We start from the raw sequence: 16,047 nt of genomic DNA, 5'->3' as shown, positions 1-16,047 counted from the left end.
TTATCAGATGCTGCCAAAAGAAGGTGGAAGTCTCCTGGGGACTGGGAGACCCTTATTCCAGATAGGGTTGCCAGATCTCAGCATAGGGCTGGAACTCAGGCTGTCAGTGCTGTTGCTTGTGTCAAGGTTTCTAAGGAAATCCTAGCAAAAAGACAAAAGTCCTTAGCAGGTAACTGGTAGCTATGGCAACCAGTTGCAGTGAGATCTAATTGCTAGATAGTAGGAATGAGTGACTTTTGGTTTTTTTGTTCAGAGATGAAAACTAGAATCTAAAGATATTGTAGTCATTTACATCTGGCAAGGGGAGCATAGAAAGCTGCTAACTCAACATGGCAATACTTGATGCCCATTTCATACAGGCGTTAGCAAATGACAGGACTTGGGGAAATGTCATGAAGCTGAGTCAGGGGAGGTTTAGGTTGGATATCAGGAAAAAGTTTTTCACCCAGAAGGTGGTTGAGCATTGGAACAGGTTCCCCAGCGATGTGGTCACAGCTCCAAGCCTGACAGAGCTCAAGAAGCATTTGGACAATGCTCTCAGGCACAGGGTGTGACTCTGGGGGTATCCTGTGCAGGGCCAGTTGGCCTCAATATTCGTTGTGGGTCCCTTCCAATTCAGCATATTCTATGACTCCATGATTTTGTGATAACCTGCAACACAAGAAAATGGAAGAATCAACCCCCAGACTGTTAGAATAACATTTTCTCTGCCTTACTTAAGGAGTAATCTTTTCTTCAATATAATCAGGCTGCTACCTAGTATTGAGAGCAATGTCATTTCTTACAGAGAATGTTGCCATGGAAAAGTTTGTCACATTCAAAAAGGTACATGCACACACTGAGCATTGTGTCCAGGTGGTACACGCTGAAAGAAAACATTGGATTAATCTACTCATGCAGGATAGAAATCATAAAATACCAGCTGAGACTGTATACAAGAATTCATTTTCCAAATGTCCACAATCTAAAATATGCTAATATGCCTTTTGAATTGCCTGGAGCCGTGAACATCCTTCAGTTTTGATCTGGAGGTAGGTCTTTTCATTACTTAGATAGGTTTGATGCCACAATACTACTGACGACTGTGTCTGCAATGTTTGAGGTAAATTTTTTTTAATGGTTTTTGATTTGGTTTTCTTGTTATGTTTATTTCTCATATTTCTGCTTCTACTGGTAATAATTTTCAGATTGCAGTATGATGTCAAATACTTTGTTTTGTAAGCAGTGGTGCCAAAAGTGAGCAGAATGATTTCTGTAGCTACTGAAGTTCAGCAAACATACTGTTAAAAATTACTTTTGTTTACTTAAAAAAAAAAAAAGATATATTGGGAGTCTGCACAGGAATAATAAAATACTCTGAAAGTTATTGGTATATTTTCTGTAGTATGCTTATCCCTGGAGTTGTTGAAAAGGCAACAAATCTGAATCAGTTTTCTTTTCCAAGAAGTAGAAAATTATTTATACCTCAGAGGCAACAGATGCATCAGGTAGTAGAGTTAAAATTAACACTTTGAATATTAAAAACAAATTAAAAATCTCAAGCAATTCAGTAGGGAAATCTGACCATATGGAATGATTTTTTTTCATTTCATGAAAACTGCAAAATTAAGAAATGGGCTTGAGTGAGAGAGAGCATTCAGGTGGCTTATAGCTGGCTCCAGTATGAACCCAGTGTGAAAACATATTTAAGAAAGGGCAAAAAATACTGGATGGACAGAAGGGAAGAGAACAAAGAGAGTGAGAAGCAGCAAGGGCAACAAACACCAAGATCATAATACGAGGATGAAGTGGTCCATGATGCTGGAGCAGATATCCACTGCAGCTTGTGATCAAAGGAACTGTCATCTTGAAAAGTGTAAGAGGAAATTAGCAACTGAGAGAAACTACTATGTACTGACCATAACACTCCACAACCCACTGCATTGGTAGGAGAGACTGAAATAAAGGACTGAATTTCAACCTGGGAAGGGTGAAGGAAAGATATTGTATGTCTGTGTTTTTGTTTCCCACTAAAAGCTTTCTGCTTATCTCTGTATCTTCATCTAGAAAAGAACCTAAATGGAAGGTCTCTTGTATTTTACTTACATTCTTTTAGCTTTGGCCAAAAGCTTTGGGATCCTAAGTTCTTAAATAGAAGTAACTTGGCAAAAACTTGTGTGCCTTTGATTTTTTTTTCTTCCTGAATTACCAAGATAAAAGCTGCTGAAATCAGCACATCTTCAATTCTCCCCCAGCTGTCTTATGGGAGTCTTCCAGAGTTCTGTGGGAAGACAGGCTCTGGAAATATGACCTACCCACATCTGAATTTTCCACGATCAACAAGACTTAATACATTGAAGAATAGAGCAGCATAAAGAGAGTGCTGTAAGAGAAAAGTTTGGAGAGCTATTCATAGTACCAAACTATGTCCCCTATGTTAGGGACAGAAGTCAGTTGGCCAGTCTCCCCACATCCCTTTTATGTGTACAGTTGCTACCTTCTCTCCAGATCAGAAACCTAACATACGTGAATTGAATTGTTTTCTTAAAGTTTGTCTTTCTCCACCAACTGCAGAAGCCCATGGGATCTATTTCATAACATAGGTAACTAAAATTTAAAGTTTTTCAGTATGAATACCTTTCATTTTTCATTCAATTTTAACCATGTGGGGGGAAAACATGCCCTATGATGTATGATATTTAAACACCACTGAATTGTGAGTGTCTTGCTTCTTTGCATTACACTGAAATTTATTGCAAGAGGACTACCTGCTTATTCAACATGATGAATCCCAATGAGTGGATCAGAATTATTAAAAACTAGTATCTTCCTCAGGTTTTGTACCCTAGATATCATAAGAAATAATATGTAACCCTTTTTTCTGGATGCCAAGGTGATTAATGATTTTATTTCTGGGGTGAATATTATAGATGAACAACACTGCAATCTTTAGATAAAATGGGAAAATATAGAAGATGATTAAGGAGTTTAATTTACTAGGTATGTTATAATTGTGTTATGTTAAAATACAGAGAATTACAAGAAAATTTTCATTTTCATCATTAATAATAGTTTTGCTCCAGCACATTTACATTAGAAAAACTATCTTTGAAAACAGACACAAGAAAGGCTTATTTAATATTTTCCCTTTCTATATCTGCCTGTCTTTATATCTGAAATCAAGATCTCTCTCCATTTTTTTTCTTTTCCAATGAATTATAATTTCAGTTTCATATTGGAAAGCTGCCAGTGAGCATTAACTTCTACGTGCATGTTTCATCCTGCTATTTTATACAGTTTGTTGTTTTAGTTAAAATCAACGGTGGCCAAGAAGAAGGTTTATTCAGTATTAGACAAGAAAAGAGATCTAACAAGGTCACACAGGTTCTAATGCAGCAGTCACTGAACACAAAACCCAAACTATTTGTAGCTTACGTGGGAGCAGAAACTGCTTCTGATTTTTCATAAAACATGGCCCATGCATATAGATGATCCCCACTTTTTACTTTTTTTATGTGTATTTTAATAAGTATTCAAAAACTCTCACCCTTCCCAAATAATGTGTTTTTCAAAATATAAATATATAAATGAACTAGACACATACTTCCTTATGATATATCAGGAGCTTACTATTTTATTGTCTTCACACCATGACTATAAGAGAGCACTGTTGCTATAGGCCATAGAATTCCCTTTTTTTAATGCATACTATGCTGTCAGGTTTTAAGTACTGTATGAGTCTTGGCTTCAAAGCATGAAAGATGATAGAAAGGTGGTGACAACAGAGAAATTAAAGTCTGGGGTGTTTGATAATACACGTTTGATAAAATTGCATTATATAGAAGTGATTTTTTATTATCTTTATTCAAACTGGCTGATCTCTACAAAAATAACCTTATTTCAAAAATATCATGGCAAGCAGTCAGAAGGTGTTTGATGTTTTCTGGTACTAGGATTAGCCCAAATAAAATGGGGGTTTTGAATAATTGCCATAAACGCAGCGTTGTTTCTTTTCCACTTTGCAAATTTTCATGAAGGTTGACACTGTTTAATTTGCACCTTCACTGCTAAAGAGTAACATTTCATTACACACATAAAAGCCTTGTTTTTATGGAAAGAGTACCATGCTACTTATAGTGAGACTCTACTTGTTTGCCATCTGGCCCTCTATTCACTGGACGCAATTATAGATACCTTGGCTGAACATTGTCACATGTATTTGCAAAGGTAAAAAGAGGAAAGCTAAGGTATTTCTTATCTGATTGGATCCATGCACCCACAGAATATGTCAGAAATTTAACAAAATAATAGTGCATGCTATTATTATGGGAACACAGTAAAATAGGTTAATTTCAATGGGGGATTTTTTCTGCATGATCACAATTTAGGATTTGACATTGCTGTTTTGAACGCGATATTAAGTGAAAGTTTTTTTCAACTTTATCTGTTGCTGCTACACAAGTATAACCTGGAATTTTTTTCTGTCACGCTCACACTGAGTCCAAAATCATTCTAAGTGTGGTCTAAATGGTTAGTCTCTTACTAAAGAAAACTTGCAGAGATAGGTCCAGATAGCCATCTCAAAGCACAGGAAGTAAAAAATCCAACACAGTATTTGTGCCTCACCTTAATGACACAAAACCCCCTGAGGTTTCTTCTATTTGTAAGCAGTATATTCTGCAAGATCTAGTCCTCTTGATCTTGATTTACCTTGATCAAGATCCTAAATTAATAGCAGCAGATGAAGCAGGAGCATGTCACAGAAACATGTCCTACAGTAAGGAGTGCTAATAAAGCATACCAGTCTTTAATTGTAATAATAAATAAATCTGTTTCAGTGTAAAAAGAAGAATGGGAACAATACAGACCATTTTGGATGCAGAAAAACTCCTTATTCTTGTACCAGTTTTGGAAGTAAATAGAGAATATTACAGTTTATACCTAGCATATGATAAGAAGGACAGATTTTTAAGTGTCCCTCTTGAACAATAAAAAATAAATTAAAATAAACCCATAAAACTTTCCAAAGTCATGAAAAAGTTTGAAAACAGCTTCTTTATTCAGCAGCCAGAGCAGAAATTTTTTTAGAGATGACAGAACTTTCTCGCCAGAAACTACATATTAGTGGGTGTAATAATGGCATTCTAGATTAAAAATTAAATAATTAATAGCATATTGAAATTATATTAAAAATTTTATGGATATAACCGAAAAATTGTCTTATTTATCAGGTCATTGATGGTTGTATACACTGATGAACTGCATCATTATTATGATGAGGGTTATAGAATTTTCTAAATAGGTAATTAAAAGAAAATCTCATTACGCTGGAAGTTCCTCTGTCTTTTTATAACAGGAAGTTCTACTTTTGTCATTATTTTCCTTCATTAATTCCACATACTGCTGACATCTAGTGACCAAATAATCCCATCTGCTTTGATATTTCTCTGTTATCAACAAATACGTATTTGAAAATTACACAAAGCTGTTTAGCTGTTTCAAGATATTTCTATCCATACAAATATCAGTTCTTTATATTTTGTTAACTTAATGAAAAAAACCTGTGTTGTATAGATAGAAGACTTGAACTGAAAACAAACCTTCTTTTCCACTCTACAGAGTAAATAGAAACAAAAACAAAAACTAGCTTTGAAAGGCTTAATTTATGTGTATCGTAATTTCACCTCTGCTGTGTAGGCTTTTATGTTGACTGTTTGGAATTTAAGTTTTATTTTTGGATATTACATTAATGTTGAGCTGTTGGAAAGGAGGGATAGATTATGAAGGATGAAGCCTAAACAAAGTTTTCCTAAGCTTTGATGTAAAAGAATCGTGTTCTGCTGAGCACAAATTAAAGACAGTACTCTAAAGGCTAAAATGTTTATGAAGGGTCAAAATTCTGCATTCTTTTGCATGCGGAATCAGGCTCCCCCTGGTAAAATTACTTCTGAAGTCACTTTTCTGAGTAGAAGAGCCAAATTTGTGACACAGTTCAACTGATGGAGCTAACCTAACTCTCAGTTCCAAGTGGTGTAGACTTCAATGTATTGTGTCAGGCAGGTAGAAAACGCCAAAAAGTTCTCTGAAGTTTTTTGAAAATCTAGTAAGATTCATTGCTGAAATGGCTGGTGGATCAGCCCATTGTAGCAAAAAAGAGTTCAGAAACAGATCTGATAAAACAGGTATGTTAGTCATACTAGTCATTCTTATTTCAGGCTTTAGATAATCCAAGGATTAAATAGTTAATAACTTTTAGTTGTGGTATTGTCATGATTTGTTTCAATAAAAACTACTTTGAGTTTCTTATTTTGAAATGCTTGACAACTTGGGAGCCAGCAGCTGTCTTCTGAGCATTGATAGCAACGTAACTTTTACAATGCTGTTGAAGGAGTGTCGTAAATGCCCACATTTTCATAGAGCAGCAAAAGAGCAACTGTTTTCTTAACTTCACCTCTGGAAGTCTTTTTTGGAAAGACTTCAAGACTGATGGAGCTAATAAAGAAAGATATATCACCAGTTATGTGACTGTAGATTACTCTTAGGCCATTTAATATCTTAAAACACTGATTTAGGAGATGTATGCTAAAATCTGCTACCTCATTGCTTTCTATGCATTCTACACTGTATCTGTCTACATTGGATGAAAATTACAAAAAATTATGTTGGATGTAGAAATGGGATCTTGAACAATGAGAATTACACTGTCACTAAATACAGAGCTCCAGAGTCACTTTCCTTTGTGCCCCATGAATCTTGCAGCTGGGCAGGTGAATATACTTTACAAGAAAGGCGAGAATACAGAATTCAACTCTGGTTTGTATGGTTTGAGAATAGTATTTGTATCCATTGTGGTTAAGAAGAAAAAAGACTAGAATTTTCCTTTCTCTGGATGAGAGGTTTAGTTTGCAAGTTGGTGTAAAAGGGGAACATAGTTCAGGAGCATTTAGTTTTGTTTAAATATCAAGACTACCTAAGTGGAGCTCAGAATTTTGAAGCTAACTGTTAGTGAAAATCCTGGTTCTGCTTCCTCTGTTAACAGAGGTATCATCTCAAAGGCATTATTCTCAGATTTGTTTATCAGATACTGTTTTCTACTTATCATTTATTGCTGGGAAGCTTACAGTTCTCTCTTCAGCCTATAAATCTTTTTATTCCATCTGTGAAATGCATAATTCTTATGCTCACAGTTTAGGCCCAAATGCATTAAAGTTAAGCACTGCAGTGTCTCTGTCCCTTCCACATCTACTTAATTAATCCCATGTATTCATGTCTTAATTTGAAACTGTCATTATGTTCCTAACACCTGTGAGTCAGTGAAGTGAGGAATTGATAAAAAGCAATGTTTATTGCAAAATGATTGTTTATATCAAAATAAACCCTATTTTTATGTCACTAAGTGATAACAGTGATATTCTATAAAGTCCAGTAATCATAAAGCCAAGGAAGGAAACTCTTGCCATGAAAAGAACAGGGATGAATCTCTGTTGCACCATGTGGTTTTACATATATTTGTATAGAGAACCAGACCTAAGCATGTTTTCTTTTAAACATTCTGAGTATCAGTACAGGAAACGGGTGATGAGGGGAGAAGGTACCATGGAAGTGGGGCAGCACTGTTCTGAGCCAACTTCCTGCTCCACTTGGGATTCGTGCTCAGTTCCATCCCCCCCAACTCACTTCCTGAAGAAGGACTGGCTGTGCACATGTAAACAAAACAGAGCAAAAAATCTAGTTTTCGTAGGAGGCATGCACCAGGCGAACTATGAAAGGTTAAAGATCAAGCTCTCTCTCTTTTTTTCTTCTCTTTCTCTTTTGTTCTCTTTGTTTGTCCCAGCTCCAGACCAGGACCAGAGTGGGATCGAAGGACTAGTGATATTTCTTGTCCTCTCTCTTTTCTGTCTTGTTTTCTTCCCTTGCTGCGTCTGGGCAAAGTGTGTCTATCTTGCTCTACCCCATATTGAACTTTGCTGTGGGAGGGGGAGATTGTGGAGGGGTATTGGGGCTTGTTAGCCAGCACCTTTGAATAGTGGTGTTGTGGCTTGTGAGCCACCACTTTGGTGGAAGTGTTTTGGAAGAATATTTTCCTATATTTTTTTTATACCAAAATATTATCTTGCTATATACTTTAATGGTGTAGATCACTAAGGGCTTGACTCTGCGAAGTACTACAAAAATGGTTTAACAATAAATCTAATAATACCCCTACCTCATTATAGCTGTGATGCTTGTTAAACTTCAGTGTAACTGAAGTTAGTATTGAATTAGTACCTACCAACCCTGCTGGTAGTAATGCTCACAACATTCCTGTCACAGGGCTATATTAAAAAACAAATTTTAGAGCCATTGCCTGCAAATTTTAGGGGTTTTTGTTTAATAAAATGGGAAAAGTCTCAGCCTGTACCCTCCCCCACGCCACTGGCACAGCAGGACGTGCAGAGCTAACTCCAGCAAAAAGTAAAATAAAGGAAAAATGAAATAGAATTGTAGCAATGATAATATGATTTATTTGTGATGATTCTTCTTGTATTTGATAATGATATTAGCATTGCAAGAAGTTTTGTCAGCTCTATAAATGGACTTTCATTCTTAATTACTATTTTCGGTGATTTTTGGGGGGGGTGATGGTAATTTTAAGCCACAGCTGTTGTTTTCATTTTGATTTGTTTACTTTCCATAAAGCAATTTGTATCACAGAAATGAATGTCATTGAAGTGAGCCTCTTTTGTGTAATATGTGAATATAACTCTTGTCTTAGGGTTTTCATTTTGATTAACACTTTTTTTTTATAATTCCTTGTTTGCAGAATATTAGTCTTTAAGTTTTAGTTTATGCATGTTTATTTTCTTAAGAAATAATGCAAATAGTTTGTGCTGTTTTTAAAATATGCCAATACATTTTTAAAAGGATGAATCAAAGGTCCTGCAACTGGAGAGGAAGATCCCTTTGCAACCGTGGAAGATGGGGATTCACTAAGCATCTTGTCAGGCAGTGAGATGAACCCAGTGTGCTCAGGCATAGCAGAAGCCAAGCCAGTAGCTCAACAGAACTGATTGTTAAGGAGTTGCAGTGATGGACTGCTCCATGAAGGAAGGGCAAGCTGGGAACTGAGGGTTGCAGAGGAGTGGGAAAGGGCACTGACCTCACTGACAATGAGTCAGGAAGTTGAGTCAGTAAGTCAGGATCAGGATAGCTGGGAAGACAATGTTTGGATGGTCAACCAATAAATTCTGTGATCACATAGCAAATGCATGGTAGTGGGGCAGGTCCAAAGTCAATCCAGGAAGCAAGTCTGTGGCTGAGGTGGGATCAAGGCAGCATGACAGGAACAGATCTGGCTGCTACACAATTGCAATGTTGCGTACTCGTGAGACCTCTAGTGAGAAGGAACTTCTTGGGAGGGAGGGACAGATCCTCACGTCTTCCTTTCTTCACAGCAGCTGTTAACAGTGGGACTCAGACAACCAATCTCCTAGAAGAGTGAATGTGCGTCCAGTCATGGCAATCATTGTTCTCCTTTGCTCTGTATTTTTTTAGACTAATCTAAAATACCATATCCAGATTTAGGGCTCCTCCAATATAAGAAAGACATTAATAAACTGGTATTTGATCAGTGGAGGACTACCAGGATGGTCAGGGAGATGGAGTTCTCGCTCTGTTAGAAGAGTCAGAGGGAGTTTGCTTGTTCAGCTTGGACAAGAGACAGTTTTGTCGAGCAGCTAATAGCAGCCTCCCAATGCCTACAAGGGGGTCATCAATACAGAGCCAGTTGAGCAAGAGAGGTCCAAAGTGAGCCTAACAGAAGGTTTTTTCTTCCACCATGAAGGCATTGAGCAGTGAAACAGGTTGCTAAGTGAGACTGTGACATCTTTATTCCCAGAGGTTTTCAAGACCATATTGGCTAAAGCCCTGAGCAGCCTAGCAGTACCTTGCATCTGACCCAGCTGTGACAGACCTTCTGAAGTCCTTTCCAGCCTGAGCTGTCTTATAGTGCTAGAGTTCTACAATGTGTCATTACTTCATTAATGCTTTCTTATTTATTTCTGTTTATAGATTTTAATTTTTCTTAGTATTACATTTATATTTGAGAAGGGAAAATGGGAAAGGCCAATGAAAAAAATTATTTCAAGATCAAAAAAGAGGCAATGAAGTCTAATAAAGATCTAAGGAACATCTTCAGAAATTAATTAAAATTTACTTATTCTTGCTACTGGTAAGTAAAAGCAGGAGTGTGTTATTAAAAAATACTTTCTTCAAAGGACAATTTAAACCAAATGCAATTCTAACTGGCAGTAAAACTGCCAAAACGTTTGGTATTTTTTCTCTGTTACTCAAATGAATAGGTTAAATAGATACATAAACCAGGAATAAATTGTTCAGATTAAAAAATTCTACAATAATTCAGTGAAGAAAAGGAACTATAAGGTCATCAGAAAGTCTTCAAATTGAACTATAAGTGTAGAACTACAAAGTAAGGGGAGGGAGGGGAAGTGAGGTTCATTTTACCATCCCAGCACCTGTGAAATTAATGTTTCTATTTGTAGGGAAATGTGTGAACCAGCATGAGCTAATAGCATCTAATTTTTCAAGAACTAGTCATACTGAATTCCTTTTTCTATCAGTTTTTTTGTTTGGGTAGTTGTCTGAGGACCGTCGCCTGATCATTCCCTGTCGCAACATTTAGTTACACATTGCAGACTGTTTTTCAAATTTACCAATTCTATTTCTTTTGGACAAAACTAAATCAAAATCCTGCATTTAATTCCTAATGGGCACTCAATCCCCTGGATTACAACCAGTCCAAAGTCAACCCTTATGAAATGCATACAGCAGAAAAATAGATCTCAGTACCAACTTTCACCTGTCAGTATCTTCTTATTGGTCTGCACTATTTACTGACTTGAAAATAGCAGTTACTTCCAGAAATTAAAACACCTCTAATAAAAGAAAAATAAAAATTGAAGATTGAAAACCAGATAATAGCTCATCAGTGTGAAATCTTACACCTACATTTTGTGTCACCGATATTTTAAAAGGCTGGGTAAAACAAACCATCTGTAGTTTGGTTTATTTGGGGTTGCAGCGTTTTGTTTGGTTAGTTGGGTTTTTTTCCCCACAACTTGGGGTTTTAGTCCTTTAATTGAAGTCAAATCTAAATGAAACCTGGCTCCATATCTTTTTTATAGTGTCAGGACAGTAAAGGTATAGCTTTATCCTTTAAAAGGAGGAGCTTAACTCATCTCTCCATGGTTCCATCAATTCAGAAAAAGAAAAACTTGGCAATAAGTTAGGTCTCAGCTTTTAAGGATTCACAGATAGAATATTTCTGAAGTAGCAACAAATGAATAGTTGTCTTTGATAGCTCTTTTATGCTAGGTACAGATAAATTAAACAACTGCAAAGGCAACTCAATTTTCTTTATCATCAATTTGGCATTGTTTAGCAGATGTTTTCTGGAAATTTTAGTAATCTTTTTAATTTGTCTCTGTGTAATGTGCAGCAAATATCCTTGGTTAATAGTCTGATTATTAAATTTAATTCCTTTTCAATAGCAGTTTTCATTGTTGCTTTGAAACCTAATAACAAGGCTATAAAGAATCCTGCTTTCACTCTGGTTTTAAAGCCACAATTATTTTACAACAGACATATGCTAAACCAGCCCTTTATATGAAACAGTCTGTGACAGCCTGATGCCAATAGATAGAATAATAGATGAGGGAATCTTTAGTGATGAGTATTTATCCAAAGAATCAGACGTATATTTTGACTTGATGTTTTTCAGTCTTACACCATCTACCTTCTCTGCCATTTACATTAATCTCCTTTCACCCTCTACATTTCCAAACATGATTTTCAGACTTATTTCTCTTCCACTCCCAATGTAAGTGTATCTAATTTTAAATTATGTCTGTGGCTAAAATATGAATGTCCTCTCTGCACGTTCATTTTCTGTTTCTCCTATTTCAATGTAAGGTCAGTATATATGATATATATTTGCTTATAATTTATTATTTGTTTTAAACCATACCTACAAAAGACTAGACACTGCAAGAATTATATAATTATTCTTGTAAGGAAGACCTCTTAAAGCTGAAGAAGTTTACAGTCCAGACTCTGTAAAGTATAATGCACAGGTTCAGTCTTTGCCTGCTTGACATACTATTCTTCTCTACATTTGGAATATGTATAAATTTTTTCCACTGCATAGCTCTTACTACCGCTGAGATTTTTTGTAAACATGCCAAGACCACCTGCAAGACTTCAATAAGAATATGACACATAGGAAAGATGAGATAAGAAGACATTTCACACTAACTGGAAGCCTGGATGGATACTACATCAGAGTTGAATTAATGAACAAAGAGGTCCAACTTCAAGAATTAAATTAATTAGAGGTTGAAAAAATGCAGTGGATTTGGTAAGTCGGAAATGTAATGCCAGCCTTGCTAAAACATAGATGAAGAAAAAGTCATAAATTCTTTGGAAAGTGTGCCAGAAACAGAACTATATCCTAAAGAAAAAAAAAAAAATCAGCACATGCTTACATGTTTTGCTGGAGTGAAACCTCTATCTCTAGTACTTGAACTTATCAGAAGCATAGACATTATTATTGATTTCTATTATTTTTAATCTAGTGTCTAAATCTATTTATAGAACTTGTACAATGGAAGGGAATATTAACAGAGGTAAATTACTCAGGAAGATCTGTCTGAACGCAAGCAAATTAACAGAAAAATAATGGAGTTTCAGTATGAACAGGGGCTATTACACATGGACGGGAGACTTAAAAGACTTAAAGCAGAGACACATTCAATATGTACATGGAAGCACAGTAAATGTGTAATGTCAAATAAAGCAATAATTAATACTTTATATTGTTATCTATTATGAAATAAGTCAACATATATTTCAATTATAAAATAGCTCAGAGTTCATTAGTATATATAAAACAATAGTAATATATGTATTTCAAATTATATTGCAAAATACTGCTTTCCTATTATTGTGATTTTCTCCCATCATGTGGCTTCATTAGGCGTTTGGAGTCAGAGTCTTCGCCATCCAATATCTGTGCTGGGCGGGGTCTGAATTTTTTCAGTCTGCATATAGGCTTTTCAGAACAAAAGTCTCAATTCCCATGGAAAGGCAAAAGCTCTTACTTCACCCTTTACTGCAAGCACATTACTTTTACATTTCCAAGTGTTCCTGTATTGCTGGAGGAGAATGAGATGGGATCCTACAGTCAGGTGTAATAAGGGAGTGTTAAACCACATAGCATAGAAGACAATCACCTCCTTCGGGAAGATAGTCAGAGGGGAGGGATGGTGCTGTGAAAGAACACAAGCAAGTTTTATCCCTGTGTAGGACAATTGTCTTTAAAGATTTCACACTGACTTTGTTCCATTTCATAGTAAGATGTCCAAGTATGCTTTGAAGTTTTATATTCCTTGTGTGAAGGCATACTCCAAACCATATTATAAAGCTATTTTCTAAATAAATATTTGAAGCTTCTATACAAAATGCAGTAACATCAGGACGGGTGAATGAGAATCTTCTGAATTGTGCATTTACAGTTTCTTAGAAAATATCATCACTGCTGGTAAAGTTAATGTAAGATGCTCATACTCACCTGACTAGAGAAGTCAAGAAAAATTCAGGACTTGATTCCATAACCTAAAGATTAATCCTGAACAGCAGCAATATGGAAAAGTTATTCTCCATTTCTTACAATTTACATTTAGTATAAAGCAAACCCTCTATTTTAGTTATGTAAAAGTATTTTATTATACAATAATTTATAGAATACTGTATTTATTTAACTACCTACATTTTAGTATAACTTCCCAACCATTAGTCTTTAGCAGAAAAGTGTAATTGTCCCAGGAGACAAATATCTTGGAATATCCTTGATGCAGAAGGCTGCATGCAGACTGCTTACAGAAATTGTCTCACAAGCAGTCACCTTTCCAAACCAAGGAGGTTTGTAGCTGGCATATTCTGAAAGTGTGCAAGGACTGTATGACAACCCAGGTTGTTCATACAGCAGCCCTCCCTGCACTTACAGTCTTGAAACAAAGGACCTGTGCTGCTGCATGGAGGTGGCTCTTTCTTCCCCCTCTAAGTATAACCTTCCAATAAAGAACAATTTGAATCCACTTCTTTGACAAAAACTTTCAGCATTTCTTTTCTGTTTTCCAACACCTCAGAGGAATTCAGTAGAATAATAATAATAATAATAATAATAATTTTAAAAAATAATACTTTAGTGTGAAATTCCGTTTTCTTAATCCTGAGGCAAGTAATATATTTTTTTGCAACACAGTTAATTTATTGTACATTATCAAATGCTGCCCCAAAGGAGGCAAATTTCTCTCATTGAATATTGTCAAGTTGCCGTGTGGGCTGCAGCTCCATGTGGGCCCAGGGCCAGGAGTGGCAGGGACTCCCCAGGCTGGCAGCAGGACAAGGTATGGCATCCAAGAGCAGGGCAACCAGGGGTGCCAGGGCAGCCCCTTCCCTGGGCATTGGGCACTTTCCATTGGATGGGGATTGGTCAAGGCCAGGTTGGGATGTGGACTTGGATGTGGGCCCATCTTGGCAGGCCCTGCTGCAGTTCCACTGGGAAGGGGCTGACCCCAGGGGCTGGCATGGGGCAAGGCTGTGCTCAGGGCAAGGCTATGCTCAGGGCCCTGAGAAATGTATTTAATTTGTCTTCAGAAGAGTGGTGTGTGGGGAGAATCCAATCACATAACCTCACAACTGTAATTCAGGTACACAGGGGAGCAGAGAAAAGATAACAGGCAAGTATAATCTTACCATATTCTAACTTTAAAGTGCATTGACTGTTTGATGTTCTTTTAATATATTTTCTGTGCATAATTTGTATCAATTGAAAATAGGTCAAATGAATTACTCAAATATCAATAAAACTATATCAGAAATACGTAATACTTAGAATGATTATAAAAAATATAAAATTCTGAGAATTAAGCTATTGCATACAAATAATGGCTTCCTGTTTGGGAAACTGAGAGCAATTAGACAGTGGAAAAGTATTTATAATGCATTTTTCCTGAGATTGAAAGTATTAACACAATGACATTGACATTGTAGTTTAGTTACAAACTGCAGATCAGAATGGATGAACTGCTATATTTGCTTTTCAAGCGTTAGAGGTAACATTTAATTCTTCTGGACCTTTTCAAAACCCTGCAATGGGTGTCTCATTGAACAGCCTGGGAGATTTCTTAGAATTTTTTATAGGACTATTCTCACATGTTTAAAGGAATATTTGCATATATGTAACAAAGAGGATATATGCAGCTAATGGTTCACACCAAAACTAGGCTGACATACACAAAGTCTCAGCATGGAACAAATCCTGTGGATACTTCACTACTTCCTGACACCTGTCTCTTGTAGGACCAACAGACAGTCTTGTGCTTGTACCTGCTTCCTGTATCAGGTGCCTGAGTTACAATCATAGTCATAGCAACTGAGGCAGTAGACTCCAGACAGGATCACTTGATTAGATCTCTCTCAAGAGAAACCGAGAGTTTTTAGACAACTGAGCATGATAGCATACTATTATCTCTCTTTTATGAGTGATGGTAAAGGTGTGAAGTATTTGTATCATTGCCTATTTAATCTGTTATTTATAAGTATTTAAATGATGCTCTTACTCAGTGAGTTAGAACAATTGCTTTTGGTTTTTTTTTTCTCTTGGGATCAATGTCATATCACCATGATGTCTATTGGCAATGTATCTACAACTCCTGAGAATTTTCTAGGCATGCTGGTGAAAACAGTGGAGATGCTCTTATCTGAAGCACCTACAATTTCTCAGAACTTTTACTGCTATTATTAATGTTCTTAAACAGAAGTTAAAAGACAATAGAACTAACCTCTGATTAGGATACTCTGACCTCTTCCCTTCTTAGTGTTCTGTCTCTTAAGATTAAAAAACGGTTCTGTAATCAGCCATATTGACATTACTGTACCTATGCATGGATTTATACTGGGAAATTTCCAGTTTTCTTTGTACCACAACTGGAGTTGAGATACGTCTCC

The 16,047-nt window shown here is 36.3% G+C and overlaps 1 long non-coding RNA gene across 1 annotated transcript in view; it reads left to right on the top strand.

The window, feature by feature from the left end:
• Positions 1–624: 624 nt before the first annotated feature.
• The window catches only part of LOC104684418, a 139,852-nt gene continuing 124,429 nt past the window's right edge, over positions 625–16,047 (top strand). The window contains exon 1 of the long non-coding RNA XR_750954.2: positions 625–1,031. This is a non-coding gene — a long non-coding RNA (uncharacterized LOC104684418). The remainder of the gene's footprint in view (positions 1,032–16,047) is intronic.

The sequence above is a fragment of the Corvus cornix genome, chromosome 5 (genome assembly GCF_000738735.6).
Source record: "Corvus cornix cornix isolate S_Up_H32 chromosome 5, ASM73873v5, whole genome shotgun sequence".
Lineage (NCBI taxonomy): Eukaryota > Metazoa > Chordata > Aves > Passeriformes > Corvidae > Corvus > Corvus cornix.
Note: the sequence above shows the minus strand (reverse complement) of the source record. Positions and strands in the feature narration are given on the sequence as shown.